The sequence below is a fragment of the Nomascus leucogenys genome, chromosome 5 (genome assembly GCF_006542625.1).
Source record: "Nomascus leucogenys isolate Asia chromosome 5, Asia_NLE_v1, whole genome shotgun sequence".
Classification (NCBI taxonomy): domain Eukaryota; kingdom Metazoa; phylum Chordata; class Mammalia; order Primates; family Hylobatidae; genus Nomascus; species Nomascus leucogenys.
The window spans coordinates 16,047,751-16,065,690 of NC_044385.1; the positions used below are offsets into that span (position 1 = coordinate 16,047,751).

The 17,940-nt window shown below is 40.9% G+C and overlaps 1 long non-coding RNA gene across 1 annotated transcript; it reads right to left on the reverse strand.

Moving 5' to 3' along the window:
- Window positions 1-7,954: 7,954 nt before the first annotated feature.
- LOC115835084 lies at window positions 7,955-16,265 on the reverse strand. Its single transcript, XR_004030002.1, has 4 exons — window positions 15,681-16,265; window positions 14,648-14,693; window positions 8,357-8,389; window positions 7,955-8,030 (listed from the first exon to the last, which is right to left on the reverse strand). It is a non-coding gene; the product is annotated as an uncharacterized LOC115835084 (long non-coding RNA).
- Between the last annotated feature and the right edge of the window lie 1,675 nt (window positions 16,266-17,940).

Below are 17,940 nucleotides of genomic sequence, written 5' to 3' on the forward strand. Positions count from 1 at the left end.
TGCTGAAGGAGAAACACAGGGCATGCTGAGCCACGGGGGGAAGAAGGAAAGGTGCTTTAGAAACTGCAGTAGCAATCGTGAAGTAGTGCCTGAATCGGGATTGTATACAGCTTTCAGCCAGAGATCTCAGAGAGCTTTACTAGCATCATTAGAGAGGTTATCATTTCCATTTTGGATGTGGGAATGCACCAAGGGAAAGGGGCTGGATCCATTTGACCAAGGGCGAGGAGAAATCCTGATGGGTAAAGAGCTCAAGGTTGTTTCCCCATTAGACTGGTTCAGATGGTTGAGAATCCAGGCTGCACAGCAACCTCAAACATCCCTACCCTGGGCACTCTCAGTGACCCCAGGTTGCAGGACTTTCCTTTCCATTAATAATGGATCACATGCCACAGAAGGGAGGTCTCTAGTCAAGGGTTTTGTCCTTGGTCCCATCCTGCTAAATATTTTAAACAATTTTTTTGTGAAAATAAAACCAACCTGATTATCAAATTGGCAGCTGCCAAAAGTTAGGGGAGATGACACATTTCTTGGATAACAGAATTGCTTTGCAAAAAACCTCTAACAAGCTGGAACGATCGACCTGAACTAACTTGATAAAATTTAAAAGGAATCAATGGAAAGTCCTAAACTCAGGTTTAGAAAGTCAGCTGTACTGACACATGACATGGAAAACTAATAATAGCAATCTTTTTGAAAAAGACTTGACATGTTTAGTTGACTCTACAGTTTAGAGAAAAACTTCTAGGAAAGCTAATGCAACCGAAGACACATTCATAGACATATAGGGTCGTGTAGTCATAGAATATTATTACTGAAGGTGACATTAGAAGTCATCATTGCATGATGGAGCAGAAGTTCTTCAAGGTTAAATGTAAGACTAGATAGAAAGGATATAACATGGGTTCTATCTTGAGCACAAACTCTAATCAATGGGAAGCTGCTGCCTGGAGAACCACTTTTGGGAAGGATTCTGACTTCTTATCTGGGCTCAGCAGAGAGGAGGGCTGGGAGAATTGAGTGATTCTGTCGTGGTCTAGAGAGGGAGTCCCAGGGCTACAAATGTAGGAATAGAGAGCTCCATGGGCCTTCCTGCTCAGCCCCATGGAGCTCTCTATTCCAGTGTGTCCTGTTGCAAGCACCTGCAACTTCTGCCTAGGCACTTTCTCCTGATCTGCGCATGGGGGAGGCTGGGAGTGCTGTGAAGTAAATCCCTCTGATAGATGACAGTGGGAAGATAAATATCCCTAACATCCTCGCCCCTTAGAGGGAAAAATTCTCAGGTGTGCTCTGCAGCCTCTCTCAGAGTTCACCAGCAAATTAAGTCTCAGTTGCCCATGGCAGTCACCATTGGATGCCTTTCTGGTCTGTCTCACCTCCCCAGTCCTCCACAGATGTTTCCAGGAATCACCTCCCAAATAAACCACTTGCACCTAAATCTTTGTCTCAGGATCAGCTTCTGGGGACACTCACCCAACACAGCTTCCTGTTTGTCATTGTTGATAAAACAAAGAAAACAATAATCAACCCAACACTAGCTGGGCGACATGATCAAGTATAGTGTGAAGCACTAGATCACTGAGAACCTGAGGAGAGAGATCAGGATTATGAAGGGTCTGGTGTCTCTCAGCCAATAAAGAAGAACTCACAGAAAAAGGGTGATGATTCTGGGAAGCAGAGAGGGCAGAGGGCAGGAGGCAGTGATTCAGCTACTAGAGGCAGTTGAGCATTGAGGTTATCAACACTGAGTTTGGTTTCACAACCCTGAGTATACAGCTCAGAGGTGCCACCTACTAAATGTGTAATCTTAGTTTTTTTTTTTTTTACCTTTTTAAAACTTCTCTAAACCTTTGTGTCCTTATCTGTAATATAGACATTGTAATCATGTCTACCTCTTAGTGTGACTTTGTGAATTAAATGTGATAATGCCTGACTCATAGTAAGCACAAAATAAACACTAGCTACGTAAGACAAGCAAGACTTCTTTTTAAGCACTTGAAGGCATTGTTAGAGCCAGTGTTTCAATATTAAAATCAATCAGATTCACATTTCAATTAATCAGATCATTATTTTTAAATCATACCGATAATGTGTGTTGTCTGGCAATGAAACTGGCTTCCTTGTGAATGGCCAGGAGGAGGCGAGAGTTGGCTGTGGGTGGGTTTGGGATAGATGCCCCCCTCCCTTGCCCTACTGCCTTCTCTAACCTCTTTCCCCAGCTTTCTTCCTTACCTCCCCCATTTCCCACCCAAGGCCCTAGACTGTTTAAAATCTCCAGGGACTCCTTTGTTTGCTTTCCTTATAAACATATTCCCGGCAAATGCGGATCTCAAGAGGCTAATTTGGTGCCATCTGGAAAGAGCACTTTCGTCTTCCCCAGCACTTCACTTCCAAGATGCATTTGTACTGAGCCCCAAGGCAAGTGGCTGGGCAGCACAGCTTCGGAGGAACATATGGTGGAGGGAAGCCACCCACGGGGATCCTGGAGAGGAGCTGAAAGCGGACTTCCTCTCTCCACTGATTGGGGTTGTGAACAAAAGGTTCATGAAGACTCCTGCAGCAGGATTGAATAAAACCAGTGTCAGGTGGTCACCCTAGAGCAGGACCCAGCCCATCAGGACTGGGAAGCTCACACTGGCTAGATTGTAAAGTAGACAAGAAACTACCTTTCTTCCTAATCCTCATCCATGCCCCCTCCTCCATGCAGTCTACTTTCACAGTCTCTACATACTCCACATTGCTACAAGGCCATTAGAGAGAGGACACACACAACAAACTGTTACTTTATGAGAATATCTAAAATACGAAAAAAGTATTAGTGCTAGATCATACACAAAATACTCCCACCAACATCAAAATTAACAAAGGATTATTGGCACACCATGATGTCAATTCCTCTACACATTTATTACTTATTTAAAAATCACTATATTTGAAAGTAATTTGCAGTTTAGAATTTATCACTTCACAAGAATTCCTGAGTAGGCCCAATGATACTAGATAAAACACAGTCAAACATAAGGGCATTACTTCCATGCTTCCATTGCTAAAGTAATTTTTTTCCATTTAACAAGCATTGATTGATTGTCTACATGCCGGACATTGTTTTACGTGCTGGGGATTCAACCTTAAAAAAGACAAAGTTGGCAGAGCACGGCGGCTCATGCCTGTAATCCCAGCACTTTGGGAGGCCGAGGTGGGCGGATCACGAGGTCAAGATCGAGACCATCCTGGCCAGTATGGTGAAACCCCGTCTCTACCAAAAAACACAAAAATTAGCTGGGCATGGTGACGCACACCTGTAGTCCCAGCTACTCGGGAGGCGAGGCAGGAGAATCACTTGAACCCGGGAGGCGGAGGTTGCAGTGAGCTGAGATTGCACCACTGTCCCCAGAGCAAAACTCCGTCTCAAAAAAAAAAAAAAAAAAAAAAGACAAAGTCTTTGCCCTATGGGAAAATTATTTCAAACATTAAAAAATAATAAATAAAAGTCACTGTGGAATGCAATCCCCTAATGATATATTTGCAATGATTCGGGTGGAAACTATCATAGTCAGAGTACCAACTGGGCCTGCAGAACTCCAAATGCACCAGCCCCAAGTGGCTGCCTTGTCCATTATGTACATTGTTAACTCATAATTAAGGAGAAACAACAATGTAGGGAGAATGTGTGAATCCATGCTTTGAGGCCATGTAAAGAAAAGAGTAGAGACCACAGAGGTAGCGCACCAAGTCATAATACCCTGGAACTCAAGGATGTGTCTTAATTATTTTTATGTTTCCTGCCCCTTGCATATCATAGGAGCTCAACAAGTATTTATTAAACTGAAAAACCTAACATATAGGGCTGGCATTACAGCCAATTTTGTTTTATCCTTGGCTTTTACTGTTGAATATTGTTTAATTCACTGGTTTGCTCAAATTCCCTTGATGGTGCTTGTGCATGAAAAATGCTTACCTGCAGTGAGGCATCCTCTTTTCTCTAGCTTTATTCTTCCTCATTTTATCCTTTTAAAACTTATTTTTAATTGTAAGATAAGTCAGGGCTATTGCAGAAAAATCAGCAAAACTCAGCACAAAGAAGAAGAAGAAAAAATTCTCTTCTTTTTCCTGCCACCTGGCAATAATCTGTATAAACATTTTGGTAAGTCCACTTCTATACCTTTTGTGATGTATAATTGGAGGAAGAAAAAAATATATATCCCCTTACCAAGTGCCATTGTCAATTTACAGGGATGAATGGGGGACTATATCCCACTGGGGGTTTATCTGGCTCTGGGCCATTTCTGTTTGGCCAGATCTACCTACTGCCCAAAGTTGACCACTGAAAGTCGACGGCTGTGTTGTTGAAAAAGGCACAATGTTAAAGGCTGTTTCCTGTGGATCAGGGGAGCTTGGGCTGAGCCTGAAAGCAGGAGGCTGAACAAGGCAGAACTGCCATTCTCCCTCATGAGCGTTATCTCCATTACAGGCAAGGGAACTTCTGGAAATTATGTTGCATTGAAGAAAATATTTTTTTAATTACTGTGGATTTAAATTGTGAACTCTGTGATGCAAGCCGGCATGTTTTATCTAGTAGATGTCCATTGGAGGGTCACAGAGAGAATCAAGTTGCATAGGTACACCTCAGTGCAGGTGAGAGAGCTCACAGGGTTGGAGGGGGAGGTGGTCAGTGCTGAACTTGAAGTGACAAAGCCCAGCTACTTTAGTGAAGATCCCACCACCCCTATTTACCTCCAATGATGGTATCTTCACTGAATTGTTTAGAATTGGAGACTAGAGTGGATTACTGAGCTAGGCAGTAGAAGAAAGTAGGGTCCTAATCCTATGAGGTGGCAGGATTTTTCCAAAAGAAAAAAATAATTTTTATTACTTAAGATAGAGGAAAGTGGATCTCTTTCCAAGAAAAAAAAAAAAAGAGGGCAGATTTCAATACAGGAGGCAAGATTGTGAAAGCGCCCCCATACAAATTTTAACTTCTTGTTTTTCTTCTCTCTTGGACTCCAAGAATAGTCATATTTAGCACCCAGGATAACTTAGAGCTACAATCATTCCCTTTCATTTTTTTTTAACCCTACAGTCACTCAGGTACAGAGTCACAGGACTTAATGAAGGAGCAGTAAATGAAAATGTGTCCTCCCACATCACCCCTTTGCCGAGGCCAGGGCAGGGTGGCAGTGTGTGCAGAGTTGGTCTCTACTCCCAGAGTTCCAGTGATCTCAGATCTTTCTATCCAAGAATACAGTATGACTTTCCATCTGTTTAATTTGGTCCTCATGTCTTCTAGGAGTGTTTCCAAGTTTTCCTTATATAGTTATTAGACATTTCTTGTTAAAGTCATATCTAAGTATTTTATACATCTTTTTGTTATTGTAGATGAGGTCTTTGTTTTCATTATATCTTCTAATTGGTTACTATTTCTGTGTATAAAGACTATTAGATTTCTATATGTTAAATTGTTGGCTAATACTTCAAATACAATATGAAATAGTAGTGACTTTATTGCTCCTGACCTTAGCAGGAATGTCTCCAGTGTCTCTCCATCAAATAAGATGCTAGTCTGGGGGCTAACATGGACAGATATTCAGATACTGTTATATTTTTTTATTTAAGAAATATCTGACTTCTATTTTTTTCAGAGTTTTGAATCATAAATGGGTGTCAATTTTGTCAAATATTTTTTCAGCATCTATGGCTACTTCATATAGTTTTTTTCCCTCTCAGATCTAATAATATGTTGAATTACATTAATGAATTTACTGATATTTAACCAGCCTTGCATTTCTGGAATAAGTTCCACTTGGTCATAATATATTATTCTGTATTATTGAAACTAGTCCATGGTCATAATTTTTCTGGAAGCAAACAGTAAGAAGCGTTTTACTATGTAAATTTATCCATCACACTAAAATAAATGAAAAAGGAATTAAATGATATGCAATATATTTTTCTCCTTTTATATGCTTGTCCTTTATAATTTTCTAAAGATTACCTCTATGGCTCTTGGATAATTTCAGCTAGCGCCTTGAGCAACCTTATATATAAATGATTGGGTTTTGGAGATTTGAGCACATTTAATTAATCTGAGCAATCTCTAACTATATTCTTCCCTCACTCAGTATGTGTGGTTTGCAGAATGTTGCTTTTGACATTAATTAGGTTGCTGATATCCAAGGGGGGGTCTTTTGAAAACTCCTGTATTTTCAGTCCCAAAAGTCTCTTTCTTTTTCAGTTAAGAGGAGTCTTTCCTTTTAATCTTGTCCTGAGTCTAATGCATGAACTGACGTATTTCTATTTTTTTGTCTTTTGGGAAACACCTTTTACTTTTCAATTTTGCTGTTATTGTACTTGTTCCTTGGCTAGTTTGTTTCCTTCATTTCCTGTTATTTTTTGATACATTACTGCAATCAATTATTTTCTGTTTCCAATATTTACTTCCCACTTTTCTTTCTCTTTTTCTTTACTTTTTTTTTCTTTTTACAGAATCTCACTCTGTTGCCCAGGCTGGAGTGCAGTGGGGTGATCTCAGCTCATTCCAACCTCCGCCTCCCAGGCTCAGTTGATTCTTGTGCCCTTAGCCTCCCAAGTAGCTGAGACTGCAGGTGTGTGCCACCACACCCAGCTAATTTTTTTGTGGGTTTTTTTTTTTTGTATTTTTAGCAGAGACAGGATTTCACCGTGTTGGCCAGTCTGGTATCAAACTCCTGACCTCAAGTGATCCACCCGCCTTGGCCTCCCAAAGTGCTGGGATTAAAGGCGTGAGCCACTGTGCCTGGCCACTTCCCACTTTTCTATACTGCCCACTGTTACAGGACTTGTGTACCTCCAATGAGGAGTGGCCATCCTATTCCATTGATGTTGGCCTTGAGATGTACTTTGACCAGTGGAATGCAAGCAGAGATGCTATATGTCATGTCTGAGCAGAAGTGTTGAGCTGTTGCAAGTTTCATAATTCATACAGCCCCAAAATGGTTCTAACAGCCTGGGAAGCCTTTTGTTTTTCCCTAATGATACCACTGTAATGCAAAACATTTTTGGAGCTCCTCTTTGGGAGTTCATTTCAGAACCATTTTTGAAAACCTTTAATAGCTTCATATCTATTTTTTGAAGGCATATGTATTCATTGAAAACAACCTAAAGTCAATCGCAGCCAAGTACATTTTAATGGGAGCATGAGCTTGGACTAGGGAAGCTCTGTATTCAAAGCATGGCTGTACTACTTAATTTCTGTGGCAATTTATTCAGGGTAATCACCTAAAAATGGGAGCAATAACAGTGATAAATATTTTTGGCCACCAGCTTTCATTTCTAATCTCTTCTAATATCTTTCCCATATCACAGGAAAGAACATTTCCCAGGTTACCTTGTCTCCAGGCTTCTTGGAAATGGAATGAGATGCTCTGATGTGAAATTTGGACAGGGAGACTGAACCCATGTTAGCTTGCTGGTGGTGTACAGTAGTGCAGAGATGTGTGGAGCCCAGGCATTACGAGGCTGCACCGTGACCTCAAGGCACTCCCCTTAAACCCACTCACCTTTGTGCTGTAGGTTGATTATGACCATTGGTGAAGGCTTCTTATAATTTCCTAACATGAGCAGTAGCAGCAATTTCCTGGTTCCTCAGGCCACATGGTGAACCTGAAAGTTATTGGTGGCCTTTCCTAACATTTTGTTCTCTAGCCCTTCTCAATTGGAAATTCCTTACATTAAATCACAATCTGTTTAGAACACTTAGCAAGGTTTCCATTTTTCTGACTGATTACTTTTGTCATAGGATTGCTGTCATAAGACTGTCACAGAATTAAATAAAGTAATACATTTAAAATGCTTAAGACAGGGTCTGAAAATATTCTATAGCTATTATTACTATTAGGAAGGTGATCAAAATGAACAATACACCCTGAAGTCAAAAAAGGAGGTGACCATTTAGATGAGATTGGTACTCACAGGTGGTATGAAAATTGGATCTGAAGACAATTTCAGAAGAGGAATTAGGCTCCCTAAAATAAGGCTGCCATCATCTGAAAACTCTAAAAAGAAAGATAGTTATTTAAGTGGATGTTTTGATATATTGGTTCTTAAATAATATATTAATTTTTATTTATTTTTGGAGTATTTTGCTCAGGTTTCCCATCTATGCGAGGGAATGTGAAGGTTGTGAACCAGAGGAAGAGAAGCACCTCCTACCTCCTCCTCCTCCTCTGTCTCCTCCTTTTCCTCCTCCTCCTCCAGAAACCCCAGACACAAGGAAGAACTGAATTGACCAACACCTTCTTGTATTTCCATGAATTTTTCCTTAGGTCCAACAACACCAGACAAAAATCCAACATCACTGACATTTTAGGAAGGGACTTACCTTATTCACATTCCAGGTGGGTCTTCAGGCTTCCTAGACAATAAGGATAGATATATGAGAAATCAGATTGCAGCAAAAGTACTGGGTGTCTAGGTTGAAGATTGGAAGTGCTTAAAGGGAGAGAAAATAATGTAGAAAGAAGGAGGATCCTAAATATAAATGTTCAGGAAGTTGCAGCCTTGTCAAAGATGGACTTTGTTGCCAAGTACCAATTAAACAATTCACAAATTAACAGTGTGATGCTCATCAGCTCAGACTGCTTCAAGGACTGCCTATGAGAATTCTATCATGTTAAACACAAGCTAGTTCTGTTGATGTCTTCTTTCTGTGTCTATCTAAATAGTGAATAATAATACAAGGAGAAAAAGATTAGCTTGAGCATTAGCTAAAAGGTGCTCTATTTTAATCACAAGCACCAAGAAAAGGGAAGAAATATGTTTCTATTTCCTGTTAACATTACTTGGTTTGATATCTGGACTGAAGGAATCCAACATATCCTACTTCTGCGTAGTGATCCATAAGTTTAAGTCTTCTCACCCGTAGAAGGGAGATATTAGTAACTACCTTGGAGGGCTGTTGTTAGGATTAAGTTGATTTGTGCAAATTATTTGAAAGCTTGCTGACCCTTGATCAAAACTCCTCCCAAAAGTGGTTAACACTTGCTGCCTCCCATGATTTCCTCTCCTGTCCTGTGTCCACACAGTCAGGCTTCAGTCCCACATGCACTGGAGCTGCTGGCAAGAACCCATTGCGGCGTCTCTTCCCATTTTTGGGTTCAGTGACGTCATGTTGCTAGCTTGAAACCAGCTCTTTGGGAATATTTATTTCATGGAAATTGGCAAATGCTATAAATCAGGATTTTGGTTTTGTGTTTTGGAGAGCCAGATTACCAGCACACTAACCCCTGCTTTGTCCCACTTTCCCACTGATTCTGCTCCTACCAAAGTCATTGATGACCTATGTTTGGCTAAGGTCAGTAGTCAGTACCTTATCTCCTCTTATTCAAGCTCCCTGAAGCATCTAACCTGGTCAACCACTGCGCTTTCTTTGATTGTTTTCTTCTCTAGAACTCTACAAACCCACTTGGTTTTCCTCTTACCTTGTCAGTTGTGCCTTTTCAAGGTCATTTGTTGGATTTACCTCCCCTACAGACTTCTAAATGTTAGAGTGGCCATAGCTGTGTTCATTGGCTTTCTCTCTCTGTTAAATACTCTTCTATCCTTATTTGGTCTTACAAAGTCCTGTGACTTTAAATATAATCTATAAAACTCCCCAGATCTATTTATTTATTTATTTATTTATTTATTTATTTATTTTTGAGACAGGTTCTTGCTCTGTCACTCAGCCTGGAGTACAGTGGCACAATCACAACTCACTGTGGTCTCGAACTTCTGGGCTCCAGTGATCCTCCCACTTCAGCCTCCCAAGTAGCTGGGACTACAGGCATGCATCACCGTGCCCAGGCATTTCTTTTTTTTTTTCTCTTCTTTTCTATTATTATTATTTTTTTTAGAGACAGAATCTAGCTATGTTGCTCAGTCTGGTCTCAAATTTCTGGCTGCAAGCAATTCTTTCATTTTGACCTCCAAAAGTGCTGGGGTTATAGGCATGAGCCACCACGCCCAGCCGCAATTCAATTTAAACTCATACTGCCTACTCAGCATCTCTGCTTGCATGTCTAATCAACGTCTCACACTCAACATGGCCAAACTACAGATACTCCCCCTCACTCCCACCTGCCCTCCGCAACCTCTGCACAAGTATCTTCTCTTTGCTAAAACCTTCTCTGTCTCAGCCAATAGTTTTGCCATTTGCCCACTTCCTCAGGCCAAACACCTAGGGCTCATACTTGACTGTTTTCCCACACACTCTTAACAAATGAGCGTAATTTATATGGGTAAAGACCAAGATTCAAGGCTAACAGCACAGCTATGAACAAAGGTCCATGTGAAAACAGATGGAAAGTTAGGAATGCAGAGTCATCCCGAGCAATTGAAAGGAGGTATTCGGCCTGGTGCGGTGACTCACGCCTGTAATCCCAGCACTTTGGAAGGCTGAGGCAGGTGGATAACGAGGTCAGGAGATCAAGGCCATCCTGGCTAACATGGTGAAACCCAGTCTCTACTAAAAATACAAAAAAATTAGCTGGGCGTGGTGGCATGCACCTGTAGTCCCAGCTACTCAGGAGGCTGAGGCAGGAGAATCACTTGAACCAGGGAGGCAGAGGTTGCAGTGAGCCGAGATGGGGCCACTGCACTCCAGCCTTGGTGACAGAGCGAGACTCTGTCTCAAAAAACAAACAAGCAAAAACAGAAAGGAGGTATTCAAGATGAATCTGAAAGTATAGTTTGATGACAGATAATAATTGTTCTCTAAAAAAACAATTATTCTTTAGGCAATAGAAAAATCACTGGAGGTTTTTGAGCCTGATCTGATCATTGGTTTAGAAAGATAACTTTGACCATGAATTTAGATGAACAGAAATTTAGAGACAGGGAAACCATTTAGAAACTTACTGTGATTGCTCAAGTAAGAGAAGATAAGAATCTGAACTACAGAGTAGACAGAATGAGAGATAAAAACTTCAACTGCTAAAAGCACTAGGACTTGACTGATTGAATATGAGATGAGGAAGAAGAAACAAAAGGTAATCGAGAGGGTTCCAGTTAGTATCTCCTGGAAAACGGAAATGCTGAGAACCGAGGTAAGGAACAGATGAATGGGTAGGCAGATTGTGGGGAAAAAGAACAAAAATGAGGTTGGTTTTAGACATAATGTGTTTGAGATGTCTATGAGGCAGTGAGATGGAACAGGAACTCCTCTTAGGGGCCTGCTGGGCATGCCCCACCAAGCTTGGAAGTAAAGGAAAATCTTGAGTTCCTTCATGGGAAATGCAAGGCACCTTATCCTTGAGAAGTAAGCGAGCAACCTGAGAAATAAGAAGGTAGTAGTAGCTTAAAACAATTGCCAAGAAAGTTAGTCACAAAATATTTGGTTCCCTACAGAAACTAAAGATAGCATCTTAACATGTCCTCGAGTTATTTTTCAGAAACCTGGACCCCCACCACATGAAGGATGGGGCCTGCTGGTACAGAGACTTCAGATGAGGGAAACTGGGTTCTTCCTGAGGGGCCTGGAGGAGGTTACACCCAGGAGCCAGACCTAACACATCTTCCTACTGACCCCAGATTTTTAAACAAAGCTTTTCTTCCTTAACCAATTACAATTCATAAAATCATTAAATCCACCTATAGCCTGTGGATCCCCACTCTAAGGTATCCTTGCTTTTTAGGTCAAACCAATGTATACCCTCCATATATTGATTTACAACTTTGCCCGCAATCTCTGCCTCCCTGTCCTTAAAAATCCTTATTCATAGCCTGGTGCGGTGGCTCACGTCTGTAATCCCAGCACTTTGGGAGGCCAAGGCAGGTGGATCATGAGGTCAGGAGTTCGAGACCAGCCTGGCCAACATGGTGAAACCCCATCTCTGCTAAAAATACAAAAATTAGCCAGGTGTGGTGGTGGGTGCCTGTAATCCCAGCTACTTGGGAGGCTGAGGCAGGAGAATCACTTGAACCTGGGAAGTGGAGGTTGCAGTGAGCCGAGATCACGCCACTGAACTCCAGCCTGGGAAACAAGAGCAAAACTCTGTCAAAAAACAAACAAACAAACAAACAAACAAACAAACAACTCTTATTCATAAGCCATCTGGGAGTTGGAGTCTTAAGCATGAGCTGTCTGATTCTCCTCACCTGATGCTCTGCAATAAATGCCTCATGTTGTCTCCCTGCAAATCCCAAAGTCAGTGTTTGACTTTGCTGCCCCAGGTTGTTCAGTTCAGTAACAGTGGTGATGGAAATGTCCAGCAGAATCAAAGCTCAGAAAAGAGGGCATAACTGGAGAATGATTAGAGGGTACTGAACCATACACAACTTTGAATTTTGGGTTCAATCCAGTACCTAACATGTGGTGAGTGTCCAATCAATATTGTCAATGAATATTATATCTTTGGAAATAATCGCTATGGAGATGTCGTAAAACTTGTTAAAGCAGATTAAATTGCCCATGAGAGAAGAGATCTAGGACAGAGACTTGGAGTATCCATCTTTTAAGCACAAGAAAGAGTAATCATGCAGAAAGATGGATGTAGGATAAGACTATTGGGAATGGAGTGTCACAGAACCCAAGAGAGAAAGGAGGTTCAACAAGGAAGAGATTAGTTTCCACACTGCACATTTCTACTAAAATGTAGAATGGAATGAGGGCAGATAAAATGCTGTTGGATTTGGCAGATCATGTGTGAAAAGAATTTTAATGAAGTGATGGGAACAGAAACCATACCATGGAGGCTATGGAGTGAGTATGTGATACAAGAGCCCAATGGTGCAGTCATGCCTGAGAGTACTGGGTCCTTGTGAAATATCACAGATGTCTCCATAGTCAAGTTTCATAGTTCTGTGGTAGTGGTATAGACAATAATGAATCTTTCAGCCCTTCTGTCCATGCATATAACCCTCTTGTCATGGGCATGTGGAAAATGCCCATCATGACAGTTCTGTCCAGCTTTCTGTCATGTTTCAAAACCAAACCATACATTTTACCCCAATAACTTTGTGTGGCTGACATGGGGGCATGACGTGTCTGCCTCAGGCAATGTCTGGGGAAGAAAGCTTTCATTCTGACTGCCTTTGTTAATGTTTTTCCTGATTTGGAAAGTCTTTCAGTAATTCAAGAAAATCCTTTCCTTCCTCTACAGGAGAGAGGGATCTCATTATGATTGAGAAAAAATATCAAGGAAGAGTGAGTCATATTTTCTTGATAGCAAAATAAAATGAAAAATAGGGTGTAGGCAGGTTGAGAGCGATTATAGCAATCTTCTTACTGGCTAAGAAGATTTCCCATGACCATCATGAATGAATAATGGTTCTACAAGGAAGAGATTTAACAAGAGAGGGAAAGGGGGAGTAGCGAGAGGGTGGGGCTGGGGAGAGCACCTAAATGATTTAATGTTGGTCCCTACCCTCCCCCACTGAATCAGTTTTTAATTCCCCATGTGGCTGCTCGAATTAATCTCCCCCAGTGATACTTGCTTGAGATCAATCCTTCCCTTGCCAGGGCCATTTTTCACATGTATCTCTTAACTTGGGGGTTTCTGGACCACAGAGTCAGTAAATTTGACCCCAAGCCTGTCTGAGAGAAGGCTATTAATTCTTAGGGCAGACTTTTTTTTCCTCCCAAACCTAAAATTTGGGCTGAGATTTTACTAAGGTTGAAACCTTATGGAAGGAAGGGGTGCCCTGCCTGCCTTTGGAACTTTGTACTGGATATCTGGCATAGGGCTGACTCTGAGGACAAGGACCAGGCCTAAGACGCTGACACTGCCTTGCCCCAGAGCCTCCTGCCTGCTAGTGGGACATAAGGAGTGCATTGGAACACAAAATAAACAAGTTCACTGTGACTTTGCAGACTAGCTGAGAATCTCCCTCGCAGCTCCCTCATTATCAGGAAGGACTCAGATCTTCCTAGGCACAAAATATCCAGATGCCTTTACTCAGGCCAAATCTTAAGGCAAGCATCTCCCTGGTAATTGCCAGCTACTCAAGCCAGGAAGAGATGCCTTTCTACGCTTGTCCTTAAAAGTCAAAACCCTGCCTAGCAAGACAACCCTTTAACGCATGCCTTCTGCATTTCTCAACTTCCCTCATGGGAAACTAATAAATCAGAGATGGTTTTCTGTGCATTGTGTGGTACACGACATTACATAAAGACCTTGTTAATTTTTTTTTTTTTTTCTCACGGGTTGCAACATGTCATTTGCCTCCCTCTGGCCTCATTGTTATTTTCTCATTCTCTCCTCCCATATTTTGTAAGAGTGCATTGATTTATTGCCATTTTCATTTTTTAAAACATCTTCCTCCTACCTCAACAAGCATTTTTCCCAAAGCGAGTATTATCAACTTCCTTCCAGTTCTCCTTGTGTTCCTCTGTCGAGTGTTCTTATTCATTCTATTTATGAAAAAAGGAATTCTCTGGGCCAGACAAAGCATCTGCTGCTTCCATCCAGGCAAAGAAAGACGGTGGCATGGGGTTTTTATTTACTGAAGGCTGGGACGAACGCAGAGCTAAGTGTGCATTCCTGGTGCTCCTGGCTTTGTAGTTGTTACAGATGTTGTTGTCCTGCTAGGAGCAGAAGCCCTTCACAGAATGCAGAAATCAATGCCTGTGCCTCAGCCTTGCTCTTAAGGGTTAGTAAATGAAGAGGGTGTTTTAGAAGCACTATGAACTCACCCTGAAGTTCTCAAGTAATCAGGAACTGCCGCTCTCCCCTTCTCTTCTACAAAAGACATGCAAATACATGAGGTAAGAAAAAGACATCTAAATAATAAAAGCCCCAAGTGGAAAATATTGGTAAAAATTAGGGAAAAGTCATTAAAGTTAGGTAGAGGCAAAAGAGAATGGCAAATCAAGGGGGTTCATATTGAAATGCACCTTTGGGGAATTCACGAGGGACTGGAATCTGCTTTGCCACATTGCTTAGGGGCGGAGGATGTGAAACAGGCAGGGGTCAGGCAGTGGAAGGAGGACTGTGGCTAAGGCCATCCCAAGCAAGCTGTGGCTGGTGTGCAATTCCCCAAATTGGGGAGGTTGCTCTAGACAAACCCTTGAGTGTTTTTGAGTATTTACCCTCAGCTTTGCTGAGCTGAGCAGATTAAATAGAAGTTACCCAAAGCACTTTGCATCTCAAGCATTCAAGTTCTCCCAAGTGTCTGGGACCATCGTGAAGATTGGGGAAGGTGGGTCTACAGAACCAGAAATTGAAAATGCTCCTTTTTATATTAAGAAATCTACCTGAATTACCAGGTACCTCTTGAGAGTCACTTTTTTAGGTTGAGTACAGTGTTCTCGCTTGACTGGGTTGCATCCCGCTTCAGATTGGTTCTGTTCACTCCGTATAGCAGAAATTTTTTAAAAATTTTGAAGTATGTATGTATATGTTGATTTAAAAAAAAAAAAAAAAGATTTTCACATGTATTGACTCTTTTAGAGTTTTTCCACAACCCTGAAAGGGAGGCTTCATTTTGCAGCATCAACAAGGTAATGATCAGCTTAAAATCATACAAATGCTAAGTAGAAGACAACTTCAGTCCAGACCTCTAGTCTTTAAATCCTGGATCCTTCCATGACTCTACACTTTTTATCTGTAGACAAAATAGGAGGAACACAGACCAACAAGAGCAGTATCGAAGGAGATCAATAAGATATAGCTGTAGGATTGACATTGCTCATCGTAAATGTTAAGAATTGTCCAACAGTGACTCACCTGATGTGGTTATTGTGGCTATATTCATGATGAGCAGGAACGCCACAAAATCAATTAAACCAGTCAATATCTGGTTGAGAATTCTCCCTGCAAAGGAATGGGCCCTTGCTGGGGTGGTCATTGTCTTCAATTCTGTTCCTAATGCTAATTTCATCTCAACTATACCACTCTTCTTATCTTTTAGTAGTTTCACTCCTAGGAATCTCTTCACAGGACATAATTTAAAGGAAAGGAAAAGCTACACATATGAAGTTATCATAGCAGCATTACCTGTAACAACAAAATATCGGAAGGATTTAATGTCCAATAATGTGGGAATAGCTAAGTTATGGTAGATCAGTTTGATAGAATATTATGCAGCAATAAAACAATGATTATAATGATTATATAGCAAAATGGAAAATACCATAATATTAAACACAAAAGAAGAATAAAAATGTGCTGGCTACAGTTTGTTGAAAATATAGTTTTGTATGAACAAGGGCTGGAAAAGTGAGAATAGTGGGCTATGCATGAATCTTTAAAAATGATTATTTTATGTTTTCTTATCACAAATAAAAATCAAATAAGAAATAATTTTTAAAAACCTGTTGCTCAACATTAATTAAACTGCTGTGTGTGTGTCTGTTTGTGTGTAGTTTAATGATTTATTGCATGGATTTAAAACCAAGAGTCCCTGGAGTCGACACTCAAAATTTTCATTGCTTGATGGATAATTTTCACTAAGCCTTTAACCTCTGTAGCTTGAATTCATTCATCTATAGGAAGGGCAATTCTTATAGTAGTATGAGTTCAATGTTTCTTGAGTAAATAAATAAATAGACAATGGGAAAAGGTCTCATCTCTGTAGTAAAGGCTTTGTTTCCAATGGACTCAAGAAGCTGTTTTGTCCTATTGTAAAGATGAGGGAGGTCAACTGGGCTGTTCTTCATGCTGGTGTTTGTGGTTGTGTCTTTCCCACAGTGGAAAAGTGTATGTGATACGTACATTTAAAAGCACACCTAAAACTGGATAAAATGATGAGTGCATAAGTAGTTCCTGAGGGACAATGAAGGGCAGAATGTGACTCCGTTTCCCAAGTCTCCATTCTGCCCACACAATCCATCACCTCTCAGATCTCTTTGATCCAGGGCTCAAAGGAAGGAGACTTGATGTTATTCCCTAATCCAGAAGGGAGGGAATGTGGGTTCCAGAGAGTGCTGAATTTTCAGTACTACACCCCCAGATGTAGTTGTTCAAGAAAATGGTCAGAACAAAATCAATCTCTTGCCTTTAAAATGATAAAAGTTTCAGTGATAATCATTCATTTCTGTATTAGTCCATTTTCATACTGTCATAAAGAACTGCCTGAGACTGGGTAATTTATAAAGGAAAGAGTTTTAATTGACTCCCAGTTCAGCATGGCTTGGGAGGCCTCAGGAAACTTACAATCATGGCGGAAGGCAAAGGGGAAGCAAGGCACCTTCTTCAAAAGGCGGCAGGAAGGAGAAGTGCTGAGTGAAGGGGGAAGAGCCCTTTATAAAACCATCAAATGTTATCAGAACTCACTCACTATCATGAGAACAGCATTGGGGAAACTGCCCTGGTGAATCAATTACCTCCACCTGGTCTTTCCCTTGACATACGGAGATTATGGGGGTTATGAGGATTATAATTCAAGATAAGATTTGGGTGGGGACACAAAGCCTAATCATATCAATTTCCTTCTCAACTTAAAATCACCTGATCACATTATGTCATAGGTCATACTTGCCTTTTTATCACCAATATCAGGTGCATACCCTAGCACAGTGCTGGGCACACAGTAGGCAAATAAATAGCAGATGAATCCTGCATGAGCCACAAAAAGACCTGGGCAACCATTCAACAGCCTGTGTGCCCTGCCCTACTTGAGGGTCTACTCTCAGGCTCATTAATTATGATTTTTTTCTTAAAGAAATTATTTTATTTTTGAATAGGTAAATATATGCACACGGTACCAAATGTTTAAAAGAATAGTATAGAGCAGAAAAGTAAGCCTCCTTCCCATTTTTTTTCCACTAAGTTGCCTGGATCCCTTTCCAGTGATAGCTCTGCAGAGACAAGCACATATGTACACAAAGATTTTTTTAGCAACTGTAAAGCATTCCATAGTGTGAATGTACAATAATTTATTTAACCAGTCTCCAACTGATGCAAATGAAAATGTCGGTTGTTTCTCATTTTTGTCATTATAAACAATGCTACAAATGCACACCTGCAATTCTGCACACATGTACTT